The sequence below is a fragment of the Homarus americanus genome, unplaced genomic scaffold (genome assembly GCF_018991925.1).
Source record: "Homarus americanus isolate GMGI-L3 unplaced genomic scaffold, GMGI_Hamer_2.0 scaffold11022, whole genome shotgun sequence".
In the NCBI taxonomy this organism is placed as follows: Eukaryota; Metazoa; Arthropoda; class Malacostraca; order Decapoda; family Nephropidae; genus Homarus; species Homarus americanus.
In genome coordinates, this window is record NW_024737068.1 from 7,465 (window position 1) to 21,974 (window position 14,510).

The following is a 14,510-nucleotide window of genomic DNA, read 5'->3' on the forward strand; positions in this document are numbered from 1 at the left end:
CCAGCATCACCATCACAGAAAACAGGCACTATACACAACACATGAATATACTTAAATTATTTAATATATATACATATATATATATATATATATTTCTCAAAACTTTTTAATTCCTATAGTTTCCAATTTTATCATAAGAAAATTTGTAGTCATTATCCTTAAAACTACTATAAAATATCTATACTTTTCCATTTGCAGAGTGGAACGGATACAGTCTTAAATGAAATAAGTGATATTGTAGTGGAGTTGTACTGTAACGTCGTGCACACAGGAGAATGCTACTGTAGCAGACAAGACACACTCACCGTGGAAAGTAACACTGACTGTGAAAAACAACCGCGCCAATATCACCCAAAAGATCAACTCGATACATTCACTTAGCACCAGTTAGTTTACGAATACTATTACACGGGCCTTTGTAAACGTACAAACGATAACTTGTCGAGATTTGTACGAGTGTCTATCTGGGATTATGACTCACTGATATTCTGATACTGGGTTTCATTTTACTTATGTTTTCGCTCTATCCACTTCAAATCTCATAATACCCACATTGTTACGTAATGTAATTATACATATTTAGCACAGAGTGGTAGATTATATTCACCGTGTTAGCCCCCTGAGAAAGTGCTGCTGGCTAACACGTGGCTGAAATGAGATTAACCCAGAGTGGACGGACAACTAACATACACACGCATACAGACAGCCAGCACGGGTGTAACGCGACCATCTTCATCGTCACAGGTGGGTGGAATGGGGTGGTGGAGAGAGAGAGAGAGAGGGTGCAGGGGAGGGAGGGTGGGGGTGGGAGAGGGAGGTGGCAGGGAGGGAGGTGGGGGGGTGAGAGAGAGAGAGAGGGGTGGGGGTTGAGGTGTGTGTGGGAGAGAGACAGGATGTGGTGGTAGGGAAGTTAGGAAAGTGTGAAAGAGTGTGTAGGTGGAAATGTCTTCAGTGTTGATAATGAGGAGGGGGAGGAGGGGAAGGAAGGAGGAGGAAGGAAGGAGGAGAGTGTGGGGAAGGAGGGGGTGTGGGGAGGTGGGAAAGGAAGGAGGGAGGGAAAGGGAGGGAGAGGGGAGGAGGGAGGGAGGGAGGGAGGGAGGAGAGGGAGGGGTGTGGGGAGGGAAGGGGGGTGTGGGGAGGGGTGGGGAAGGGAAGGGAGGGGGAGGGAAGGAGGGGGAGAGTGTGGGGGAGAGAGAGGGGGAGGGAGGGAGGGAGGAGGGAAGGAAGGAGAAGGGAGGGGTGTGGGGGAGGGGGAGGGAAGGAGGGAGAGAGTGTGGGGAGGGAGGGAGAGAGTGTGGGAAGGATAGAGAGTGTGGAGGGGGGAGGGAAAGGAAGGGTGTGGAAGAGGGAAGGGAGGGGAAGGAGAATGTGAGAAGGTGAGAAACTATGTGGGAGGGGGGAGGGAAGGAGAGAGAATGCCTGGAAGGGGGGGGGAGGGAGGGAGAGTGCTTGAGTATAACTATTAGATTAACGCCTGGAATCTGGGTACTTTGCCTAGTGAGAGGAGGTGAGTGAGTGTGTGAGGTGTCAATGTGTGTGTGTGTGTGTGTGTGTGTGTGTGTGTGTGTGGTGAGTGGTGAGTGAGAGTGTGTGTGTGTGTGTGTGTGTGTGCTGAGTGGTGGGTGAGGTGTGTGTGTGTGTGTGGAGTGGACAAGATGAGCAGCAGGGGAGGGGGAGGAGGGGGGAACGGAGGGAAGGAGAGGAGGAAGAGAGAAGGGGGAAGGGTGGCCTCTTTTCGTAATATAAGTGGAAGATGGAGCGTGAAAGCAGTCAGAGAGAGAGGTCGACTGCAGAAAGAATCTCATCAACACACAGAAATTGTGCACCTAATATATACAAACAGATCTTACACCCTCAACAACAACAGCAACCACCACCACCCACCACAACTACCCGCACACACACACACAACCACCACCACAAACACTTACCACCTGCAATCACTACTACCACTACTCCACCACCAACACCACCATCACCCCGACACCATCACCACCGCCACCACAACTACCACACACACACAACCACCTGCACAAACAACACCACCACCACAATCACTACTATCACTACTCCACCACCAACACCATCACCACTACCACATATCTGGATCCCTGTAGTAATTAGTACCTGTGGGACTCTCAGCTACACACCTTCAGGAAAACTCTAATGCGGGGAGGGAGGTGTTATGTGAGAGCAGATAAGCCCCAACCAATGATGACTGTGTTGATACTATGACAGCAGGCCGTGGTGTTGGTTGACGAAGGAGAGAGATACCTAACCTAACCAACTAAACCTAACCTAACTTCCCTACCCTACCCTACCTAACCCACCACTCCACCAGGTACAGTAAGTGATCATGGTGTTCGTTATCTCCAGGTGTTAGAGCAGCTCCAATAAATGCACCAGTTTTATGTAGAGACGGTCAGGGTCTTCCCCCGCTCTGTGTTTGCTACCACCACAAACACCTTACAAGACCACAGGGAGCACATACGGGCGTCTTAAGTCCACAGGGAGCACATACGGGCGTCTTAAGACCACAGGGAGCACATACGGGCGTCTTAAGACCACAGGGAGCACATACGGGCGTCTTAAGACCACAGGAACATACGGGCGTCTTAAGACCACAGGGAGCACATACAAGCGTCTTAAGACCACACAGGCACCTTTGAGGGTTAGATTAGGAGCGTGTGAGACTACATAGGGACGCCTTATACCAGAGAGAGACGTGTGAGGTGGGTTAGGTTAGGAATAACTATAGGGACACCTTATACCACAGAAGGACGTGTTAGGTTAGGGTAGTTAACATAGGGACACCTTATACCACAGAAGGACGTGTTAGGTTAGGTTAGTAAACATAGGGACACCTTATACCACAGAAGGACGTGTTAGGTTAGGGTAGTAAACATAGGACACCTTATCTACAGAAGGACGTGTTAGGTTAGGGTAGTAAACATAGGGACACCTTATACAAGAAGGACGTGTTAGGTTGGGGTAGTTAACATAGGGACTTATACCACAGAAGGACGTGTTAGGTTAGGGTAGTAAACATAGGGACACCTTATACAGAAGGACGTGTTAGGTTAGAGAGTAGTTAACATAGGGACACCTTATACAGAAGGACGTGTTAGGTTAGGTTAGTAAACATAGGGACACCTTATACCACAGAAGGACGTGTTAGGTTAGGTTAGTAAACATAGGGACACCTTATACCACAGAAGGACGTGTTGGTTAGGGTAGTAAACATAGGGACACCTTACCACAGAAGGACGTGTTAGGTTAGGGTAGTAAACATAGGGACACCTTATACCACAGAAGGACGTGTTAGGTTAGGTTAGTAGGACACCTTATACCACAGAAGGACGTGTTAGGTTAGGGTAGTTAACATAGGGACACCTTATACCAGAAGGACGTGTTGGGTTAGGGTAGTTAACATAGGGCATATACCACAGAAGGACGTGTTAGGTTGGAGTAAACATAGGGACACCTTATACCACAGAAGGACGTTAGGTTAGGGTAGTAAACATAGGGACACCTTATACAGAAGGACGTGTTAGGTTAGGTTAGTAAACATAGGGACACCTTATACAGAAGGACGTGTTAGGTTAGGGTGGTTAACATGGGACACCTTATACCACAGAAGGACGTGTTAGGTTAGTAAACATAGGGACACCTTATACCACAGAAGGACGTGTTAGGTTAGGGTAGTTAACATAGGGACACCTTATACCACAGAAGGACGTGTTAGGTTAGGGTAGTAAACATAGGGACACCTTATACAGAAGGACGTGTTAGGTTAGGGTAGTTAACATAGGGACACCTTATACCACAGAAGGACGTGTTAGGTTAGTAAACATAGGGACACCTTATACCACAGAAGGACGTGTTAGGTTAGGGTGAATATAGGGACACCTTATACCACAGAAGGACGTGTTAGGTTAGGGTAGTTAACATAGGGACACCTTATACAGAAGGACGTGTTAGGTTAGGGTAGTAAAACATAGGGACACCTTATACCACAGAAGGACGTGTTAGGTTAGGAGGTAGTAAACATAGGGACACCTTATACCACAGAAGGACGTGTTAGGTTAGGGTAGTAAACATAGGGACCTTATACCACAGAAGGACGTGTTAGGTTAGGGTAGATTAACATAGGGACACCTTATACCACAGAAGGACGTGTTAGGTTAGGGTAGTTAACATAGGGACACCATACACAGAAGGACGTGTTAAAGTTAAACATAGGGACACCTTATACCACAGAAGGACGTGTTAGGTTAGGGTAGTTAACATAGGGACACATATACAGAAGGACGTGTTAGGTTGGGAGTAGTAAACATAGGGACACCTTATACACAGAAGGACGTGAGGTTAGGGTAGTTAACAAGGACACAGAAGGACTGTTAGTTAAAACATAGGGACACCTTATACAGAAGGACGTGTTTAGGTTAGAGGTAGTAAACATAGGGACTATACAGAAGGACGTGTTAGGTTAGGGTAGTTAACATAGGATACAGAAGAGAGTAGTTAACATGGGACACCTTATACCACATAGGACCTTATACAGAAGGACGTTAGGTTAGGGTAGTAAACATAGGGACACCTTACAGGACGTGTTAGGTTAGGGTGGTAAACATAGGGACACCATCCACAGAAGGACGTGTTAGGTTAGGGTAGTAAGCTTATACACAGAAGGACGTTAGGTTAGGGTAGTAAACATAGGGACATACAGAAGGAGGTTCGGCTTATACCACAGAAGGACAGGGTAACAGGACATTTACCACAGAAGGACGTGTTAGGTTAGGGTAGTAAACATGGGACACCTTATACCACAGAAGGACGTGTTAGGGGTAGTTAACATAGGGACACAGAAGGACTGTTAGGTTAGGGAATGTTAGGTTAGGTAGTAAACATGGGACACCTTATACCACAGAAGGACGTGTTAGGTTAGGAGTAGTAAACATAGGGACACCTTATACCACAGAAGGACGTGTTAGGTTAGGGTAGTTAACATAGGGACACCTTATACCACAGAAGGACGTGTTAGGTTAGGGTAGTTAACATGGGACACCTTATACCACAGAAGGACGTGTTAGGTTAGGGTAGTTAACATAGGGACTTATACAGAAGGACGTGTTAGGTTAAGGTAGTTAACATAGGGACACCTTATACCACAGAAGGACGTGTTAGGTTGGGTTAGTAAAAGGGACACCTTATCCACAGAAGACGTGTTAGGTTGGAGTAACATAGGGCACTATACCAGAAGGCGTGTGGTTAGGGTAGTTATGGGACCTTATACCACAGAGGACGTGTTAGGTTAGTAAACATAGGGACATATACACAGAAGGACGTGTTAGGTTAGGTAGTTAACAATATACACGAAGGACGTGTTAGGTTAGTAAACATAGGACATATACCACAAGGACGTGTTAGGTGGTTGTAAACATAGGGACATATACCACAGAGGACTGTTAGGGTTAGGTTAGTAAACATGGACCTTATACCACAAAGGACGTTTAGGTTATAACGGGACACCTTATACCACAGAAGGACGTGTTAGGTTAGATTAGGATACACAGGGACGCCTTATACCAGAGACGGACGTGTTTTAGGTTAGGTTAATGTTCCGAGAATACCCAACAACACACTCACTCTGGTTGACTCATGCCTCTGATTATTATCTTACTGTACTTAATTATTCCCGAGTGATGGTTATGAATATTCTCAAGATATCTGTCAGACTGGCTTTCAATAATGGAGTTTTTTTTGGGGGGGAGATACAGTGAGGTTATACTGTGGGGCTATGTTAGTCAGTGTGTGTGTGTGTGTGTGTGTGTGTGTGTGTGTGAAAAGGTGTACTTGAATCACACAGAGCTGAAGTTTATAATATTGATCAAACTGTCTTAGTCTTATTTTCCGTATGTTCTTAACACCGTGTTTCTCCTTCACTCTTTCCTCCTCCCTCCTACACCCACCTCATCCTCCATTCTCCCTCCTTCCCCCTCTCTAGGATGAACCGAATCCTTTTGCATGGCGACCAGGCGGGCAGTGTGTGTGTGTGTGTGTGTGTGTGTGTGTGTGTGTGTGTGTGTGTGTGTGTGTGTGTGTGTGTGTGTATCAGTGGTTGCAAAACACTTAATTCCCAAGTTGACCTTCAAGCAGAGGCACAAGATGAAAAATTAGTTGGTTAGGTTAGGTTCCCAGACAGTAACACCCCCTAACACACGGGACAGACAGTAATCTCTGGGGTATAAGGGGAAATTTAGGCCGTGTCTGTTCGGGGTGTTCCGTCTTGGGTGGGCATCATGTGTGTGTGTGTGTGTGTGTGTGTGTGTGTGTGTCTGTGTGTGTTGGGAAAGGTGATCAGCTCGTTTGCCAACACTGGGTACTGGAATATTACACACACACACACACACACACATCCACTCATGAATATTGATGAATTTCCTTACATGGACGATTATTGCGAAACGCACATGTCAACGCCTTCTTGTCTATACGTACACACATGGACCAGAGAAATAAAATAAATACACACACAAACACACACACACCCTACACCTAATACTCGCATACCCTCAAAACAACCCACACACACACACAAGCCCTGGTCACCATATTAGGGACACACCATACACGCAAGACGCAATAACGCCAAGAGGGAAGCCAAGAGTCACCACCAACACCAATACCCTTTGCTCTACCCTTGTTTGTTTGTGTGCGTGCGTGCGTGTGTGTGTGTGTTGATTTATAAGCATATCTGTTGTGTGTTTGTCTTCATGTGATGCCCAGGCTTTCTTATATACTGTACACACACACACACTTCTGTCTGTCTGTCTGTCTGTCTCTCTTTACCCAGTAGTATGAAGGTGCCACCATAACTTAGTCAATTACCCAGCAGTAGTAGAGCCAGGGAACACCTCACCCCCCTGACACACACACTACAAGGGGGTCAACCGCTCATATTTACGTCACCTCCTGTGGTCGCTGACGTGAGCATACAAGAACGACTACCTACCTAATAAAGACTTCTAGCTCATGTTCTTTTACTTGTTCATAGACTAATGTAATTATCAATCTTATGACGCGCTTAAAGGCGTTAATTATTGAAGCGTAATCATATTATTATAATGTCAATGAGAAAACAAAATCGATCCGTTCCTTATTGCCGCGTGAACAACAAATGACCATTCGTGCATTCGTGTCTAACTAAAAAAAAATAAAAAATAAATAGATAACAGTTAACTTGAAATTCGGCGATGGTTATAATAAATTCCAAACTGTTATTATCAATTCGCATAATTTACGAACAGGAGAATAATTAATTTGTGGCGATAAAATTTTAACTCGCACGCTCAATTATTTTTTCCCGCCACAGTCGTCCAGGAAGGTCTCGCCCATCTTATAAGGCTAGTGATGCCAATGGTCGCCCAGGCCTTATGTGTCTCACCGCTAATGGTTAAGTTAGGTTAGGCTGCGTTATATTAGGCTTGGGTAGATTGGAGGCCTGATTAGGAATGCGGCCTTCGTAACCTACACCCTCCTTCTCTTCACCCGAGGGAGGGAGGAAGGGTGGAGAGCAGAGTGAGGTCCGCCCTGCTCCAACACGCACTCACAGCTGATAAATATAAACAAATGAACAATGTGTGTGTCACCTTAACTAATTATAAAGAAAGACGTGGGTACAATAATAATAACTAGTAATAATAATGGTAATAATAATCACAATAATAATAATATAAGTGGTAAACCATTCGAGTATGACGTAACAAAAGCAAACACGAAGGCTATATTGTAATCACACGAAGGCCTCAAACACTACATACGAACAAACAAAGCACACATCTCTAAAGCGTTTGCCAATTACTAAAGTTTCCAAATAATGTACCATTGTGTTGCAAGCCTAAACATGAAACACGTATTAAAAAAAATAAAGGAACTTCTTTAAGTACCATCAGATCAAGCACGAGACTCAGCGATGGAAATGATGTAACTGGTATGAGTGCCACGCGTCAACCTAAGTGCCACGTCGAGAGCCAGTAAGATATACCTTGTCACTGATAACTACAGCAGGACACAAACAGGGGATGGTGAGAATAGGGGGTGTGGTGAGAACAGAGGGTGGTGAGAGGGTGCACTAAGAACAGGATGTGGTAAAACAGGGTGTGGTGGTGAGTAAAGGATGTGGTAAAGAACAGGCCGTGATAATAGTCTCCCCTGTCCAGACACTTTTTTCTATAATCACAAAATTCTGATTATATTAAGAGAATATAATCTGAAGTTGTATAATTGGTGAAATTTTAGACGCTGGGAGACCTCAGTCATGGTGTGACCCGAATGTTCTTCGTTTCCTGGTGTGTGCGTGTGTGTGTGTGCGTGTGTGTGTGTGTGCTTGCTTGTTGGCTTATGTGTCTGTTTGGTTGTTTGTGTCAGTTTGATTGTTTACATTTTTGTGTATGTGTGTGTTTGAGTGCGTTGTTACATTCTTGAGTTTCCACACACACACACACACACACACTCATAAATGCACAAAATCTCACTTTCACACACACACACAACCCGGACCATCACCAGCAGTTTTAATCATATTATTCCTTGACCGTGTGTGTGTACGTGTGTGTGTGGTTCACGCCCCAGTTCTCCTTCCCTCTGTCATCAAGACGCCGCCTCTCTCCCCTCTTTTATCAAGTTTATCTCTCCACAATCTTGCTGTTTTTCCTTATCTCATCCTCCTCGCCCGTCAGCGGCATTTCCTCACACGCAAACACAAGAAAATCCTATTTCATACACTTCCATTCAAGAAAATCCCATTGGACACACTTCCACAGCCAATAAAATCCCACACATATCCCTTCCCCACCAATCCGTCACCAAAATCTCACTACAGGATAAATAAACAATAATGGGACATATTTCCATTTTTCATATGGTTAGGTTAGGGTAGGCTAGGCTACGTCACAGGACTTTAACACTCCCAACAACTACAGCTGGCGAGAATTTCATCCATTTTCTGAGGTCACGGCTAACAGTATAAAACTCTTGTCATGTCTTCCGTGACAGACGAGAGAATTGAATGACTTGAGAAACCTAATCTAGCCTAACCTAACCCAACCTAACAGTTCTAAAATGATTATTCGAAACTAAACTCAATCATTCAAGAAAGCTTCATCTCCTGTGTGTGTGTGTGGGGCACGGAGGTTTCACAATAATCTTCAAACCACGACAAGACTCACTAAGGTAAACAAACTCTAAAGACACCACTTGCCGACATTCCAACGTTGAATTGGTTTCTGAAACAACTCCGTCAAGAGCCTATATATTTCATCATCGTCGAGACTTATCAGTATATTCCTCTCCAGCTAATCCATTCCTTGCATTAACAGAGAGAGAGAGAGAGAGAGAGAGAGAGAGAGAGAGAGCCCGTCATTACACACTCTCACACCCAAGTTCAACGCCATCAAGACCTTGGTTGGAGCCGCTATATCCGTTTACTCCTGCATAAACAATATAACTTATCCAGTAGTGTCACTTACTGTAATGTGCTGACTCGGATGTCTTGGTGGATTACGGAAGAAAAAAAGCCAATGGGCACCTTCAATTATAATTTTTTTACGAGATCCAAAAGTAAAATTTGGCTATGGGCGAGAATATAAACATTACTCACCAGAAACCAGTAGCGTTTCAACACGACGGGCAGCAGACGACACAGCCTCACACATCGACCCATTGTGATCCCCTTCTCTTGATCTCTTGCTTTAGTACGTCGGTAATTATTCCACACTTGTTTTTGTTTTAGATGACTTCACACTTTATCATGTAATAAATAGTTTCAATACTGTTTTGTAATAATGTATGAGCTTTCATCACTACTGTTCACTGTACGAATGAACTAATAAAAAGTGCTATGAATACGATCGTATTAAAATTAATACATTATCGTACTTGTTATCTGCTGTCATCATCCACGACCCCCAGGCGTAGTTCCTTGAGTATCTGAAAAAGAAACCATACATTTTAATACATCAAACAGAGAATAAATATGTTAAGCACGAGAAGGCATTTTAGCATAATGAGTTAAATAAGTGGAACGATTTTTTCCCAGTGAAACGCCGTGTTTCTTATATGTTGTCGTAGATTGTTCAACACCCTCTATAAACAAAATTATTTTAGGTTCACGAGAAATTAATTAGCATTACTGAACCAACAAAATAAGTCCAACATTAAAGCCATGAGGATAATTTGCATGCGTATTACCATATTGTGATGACACAAAACCACTGCAGAAGATAGGCAATCCTTCCAAGTAAGTGCACGCGTCTGTTGAGAATGGGACGAGCATACACACACAAACACACACTAAACACTGTTAATGGTGTCTGTTGCTGGTTGCTACCTCCAACACACACATCATAAAACACTAAACACAAATTTATCATACTCCATTCTAAGATTTTCAAACGTAACCATTACTAAAGTTTTTTTTTCCTCTCACACGTCAACAAGGCCGACACTTAGGACAAAATGACATAATATTTAAGATTAGACGAGGAGAGGTGAGTCCTATGTGGTAGTGTAAACCGTGAGGGTGTCGGGTTGCTGGGTCTGGCCTGAGGAGCGCTGCCAGCTGCTACCACGCTACCAACTCCCCGCACCGGACAATACCTCATCATTTTCCCACTGGACAATACCTTATCACTTTACCACTGGACAATATCTCACCAGACAATTACCCTGGGCCATGAAAATAACGAGACAGCAATACTAGAAATATATAAATACAAAAGTTATCAAAAAAATCGTCACAGTAATCTAGGTCTTTTAAATTTATTGTACTACTACGTCAAATAAAGATAACATTCTCATATACATAAAAATTTACCTTAGTAATAAAAGAAAAACAAAACATTCCTTAAAATGCAATGTAAAACTACGAAACCACTGCCTCTCTGCTCTTTACGTGGACTTGGATGTCCAATCATCCACCACTAAAATGACACAAACAGCAAAATATTGCATAATTCTTAATAAACCAGGAAAAAATCAAACAACAACGTAATAGATACTGTGAGCTGTATCCGACCCAATGGCTTTCGTCAACACACAGCACATTCTCACTCCATATTAATCCACTACTATAAAGGTCATAGTACACAGCTGTTTAAACTAACCTGTAATTGTTTGGTACCTAAATGGCATCCGCTGCTAAAAACTTGCTCTTACCGCCAACCGCAAGATGCAGGTTTATCGCCCGGTTTCAGTCAATGTACGCTGCTACAAGTGGTTGATGGAAACGAAGTACAGTATTACCATAGTTACGGATGCCATTCCCTAAAGCGGTACAATTAACCACTTCATTACAAAATTGTAAGTCGCCTTCATCTAATGACTCTATCCCCACCTTCTTTCACATCCCTCTTTATCCATCATTATTTTCTTTCGTTTTCTCTTCCCTTCCTTCGCTTCCCCCTCCTCCATCCAATCCTCTTTCCCCCCAGTCAGGCTGCCAGACACAACGATGACCCACAACAACGGAAATTCCACATAACACATGAGGGGCAGTCATGCATGCTGCCTCCACCACTCCCATCCTTGACGAGCGTGTTTTAAAATGGCATTCAGCAAGTCTAATATTTCGTGTATCAGTTGTGCTCTATCAGAATATAAAATGTACCCTTTAGAATGAATCACGTTATATAAAAGGAGAATTCGTCCATAAACTCATTTTTAAAGTCGATAATATCTACCATAAATGAGATCTGCTATAAAAAACCTTACTGTGTGCTGAACACTGACATGGACAAAATTATCAGTTACCTATAGTCTTCAAATGAGAACACATTCAATAAGCTACATTTACGGAATATCAGTTTTATCTGGGATTCATAAAGTCTTTCCGTATCAGTAAGCTCATAAAAAAGCTCTCAGCATCATCATAAATAATGTGACAGGTTTTGTCATAAAAATGTTCCCGCCGCTCCACCAACCTAGCTTAGGACAGTGCAGACTCCCGCCTCATGAATAATAATAATGATGACACTTGCGTTCTCTGGCTGTCATGAAATCCCCAACTGAGCCAAGTGTCAGTTGTGACGGGAGTAACACTTGTGTATAGTACCCGTAGCCAGTACACGACACACAAAGAAGATATACTTAAGATGCAAAAATCATTCTAATACTCCTTTAGTGTATGTTACAGAGCATTACATAATGTTGTATGCTTCAGTTTGTGTTACCATAAATCATCACTAACGTGGATTTGACTAGTGTTGAAGAGGAAGGACTTAGTTGTTGAGTATAGACAGTCTCGCACGCACGGACGCACGCACGCGCACACACACACACACACTCACTCCTACCATTACTCTACTCAAGTAATATTAAAAATTAGGCTTCTAAGATAACCCTACTTATTTATTTTACTTAAAAATGACTTTCTTTCACCCATTGGGTATTCACACCTGTCGGATTAAAAGGTAAATGTGCCTTAAAATTACAAATTCAGCTGAGCATTTCAAATCAGAAGCTTAACCCAATAACACAGAATTTTCTGACAATCTTGATTTTCTCGCTATTGAATGACATTAAGCTGTCGGTGTGCCTAAGGTTTACATATCTGACTTACCTGTTGTAAGGATAAATGATTGTTGACCATAACACAAACACACACACTAGTTTACAAACGAGTTGCCAGGGTGTCGACGCCACCACTGCCGCCGCCTCTCCTCTAGCAGCTCACTCCTGTCTACCCTCCTCCCTCTGGGCTTCTGATGCCGTCATGCCCATTTCACTTTCGTTTAAACATTTTTTTTACCGTTATTTCCTTCATATTTCCAGATAACACTCATCCGCCCCCTTGAAAACATTAAGGGGAAGGCCAGCATACCACTACAGTCTCATATTAAAGCGGAGAGCTAAATAAATCTAAACATTTCCACCGTAAGAAATATAAATAAAATAAATACTAGTTGACAACTCGCTACAGCTGTTCACCAACAACTGCAGGTGCGACAAACAAACGTTTATCTATAACCGGCCAAATTGTTTAAAATACCGGCCTGATACTGCCTCACATATAAATGAATTGAATGTTTTAGACAAAAGGGATCTCTGCGAAGATACAGACGTTCTCTCACATCAAGAAATACCAGACAAACTTCTCCACTCGACATTGACTTCAAGAAGGACGAATTTCCTAAACGGCCAGACGTCTCGAACACCACACTGTTCTGAGGTGTTTCATCCTTATGTTTTTACGCCAAACTTATTAAACAGCTGAATAAACTCTTCTACACAATTAATTAACATCAAGTATAACTTCACAAATCATATTATTTAATAATGAACATCAATAATAAATAAATTTTCACTAACAGTTGTTACGCATACAGTATAAGCACCGCATTCACAGTTAGTTCAGTGTTGAGTTATTCTTGTAATTACACAATTAACAGCATCCTAGTTTGTAAAGCTGCCGATGTGAACATCCGCCCTAGGGTTAGCTTACATTATGCTTTAGCTGCCAGGCAGCGAACAGCTGGAAATTGATTAGATCTACTTAGCTACATGATGGGACAATGGCTCCAAACTTGTACAGTACACCCAGCTCTTCACCTTTCCTTTATCCTGTTCGCCACTGATCGGTCTGTTACTCTTGACGCCATTTCGGGAGGGCAAGTGGCTCTAAATCATGCATACAAGGCTATGGAGTCGAACAGGACACCTTGACCCGCCCATTCCTTGTCCAGTCTTTACCCAAAGGTCAGCACATCCGAACACAGCCATAAAACGTGTAAAAAAAAATCACGCGATAACCATTAATACCCAACGCTAAAATAGTTTTATTTATATTTAAACAAATTAACCAGATGGACTTAATAAGAATCATAAATAAGAAAATTTCCCACTAATATTCGGTCATTTCCTAAGCTGATCTCTTGACGGTAACACTGCACTGCTGAAAAGTGAAGAACTGAAGATATTATATTTAGTTAAACATTTAATTTAGCTCATTCCCATCACAAGTGCATGATGGGAGGTGGGGGGGCTCTTAAACATTAGGGGTCCCTTATCTTCATCCCCATTTAACTATACAGTGCCCCTTAACCTTAGTGGCCCCCAAGGCACCTGTCTACTGTACTAAATGGGTAATCATAGCATCTCGGTGACTCGTACTCGCAAATACAAAAAACAATAGTGTTTCCGCCCGGGATCGAACCGGGGACCTTGCGCGTGTGAGGCGCACGTGATAACCACTACACTACGGAAACTGTTGAACTAATAATAATTATATATCGTGTCATCATAATTATGGAGTTAGTTTAGTTTCTGTGTTCAATCAACTTCCGCCCCTACTCCGACAACTGCTGCAGATATTGACTATGAGGCTACAGTCACTGAATGCCGCATAGATCTGCGGTTCAACTAATTTAACACAGATAGGATAGCTTCTTATGTATTAGGATATTTAACATAAAGGTAAATAAATGGTGGCGAAGGTGTGGCTATTGGGGGAG

The 14,510-nt window shown here is 43.0% G+C and overlaps 1 non-coding gene across 1 annotated transcript; it reads right to left on the reverse strand.

The window, feature by feature from the left end:
* Positions 1-14,191: 14,191 nt before the first annotated feature.
* On the reverse strand, positions 14,192-14,264 carry Trnav-cac. The gene has a single exon. It is a non-coding gene; the product is annotated as a tRNA-Val (tRNA).
* Between the last annotated feature and the right edge of the window lie 246 nt (positions 14,265-14,510).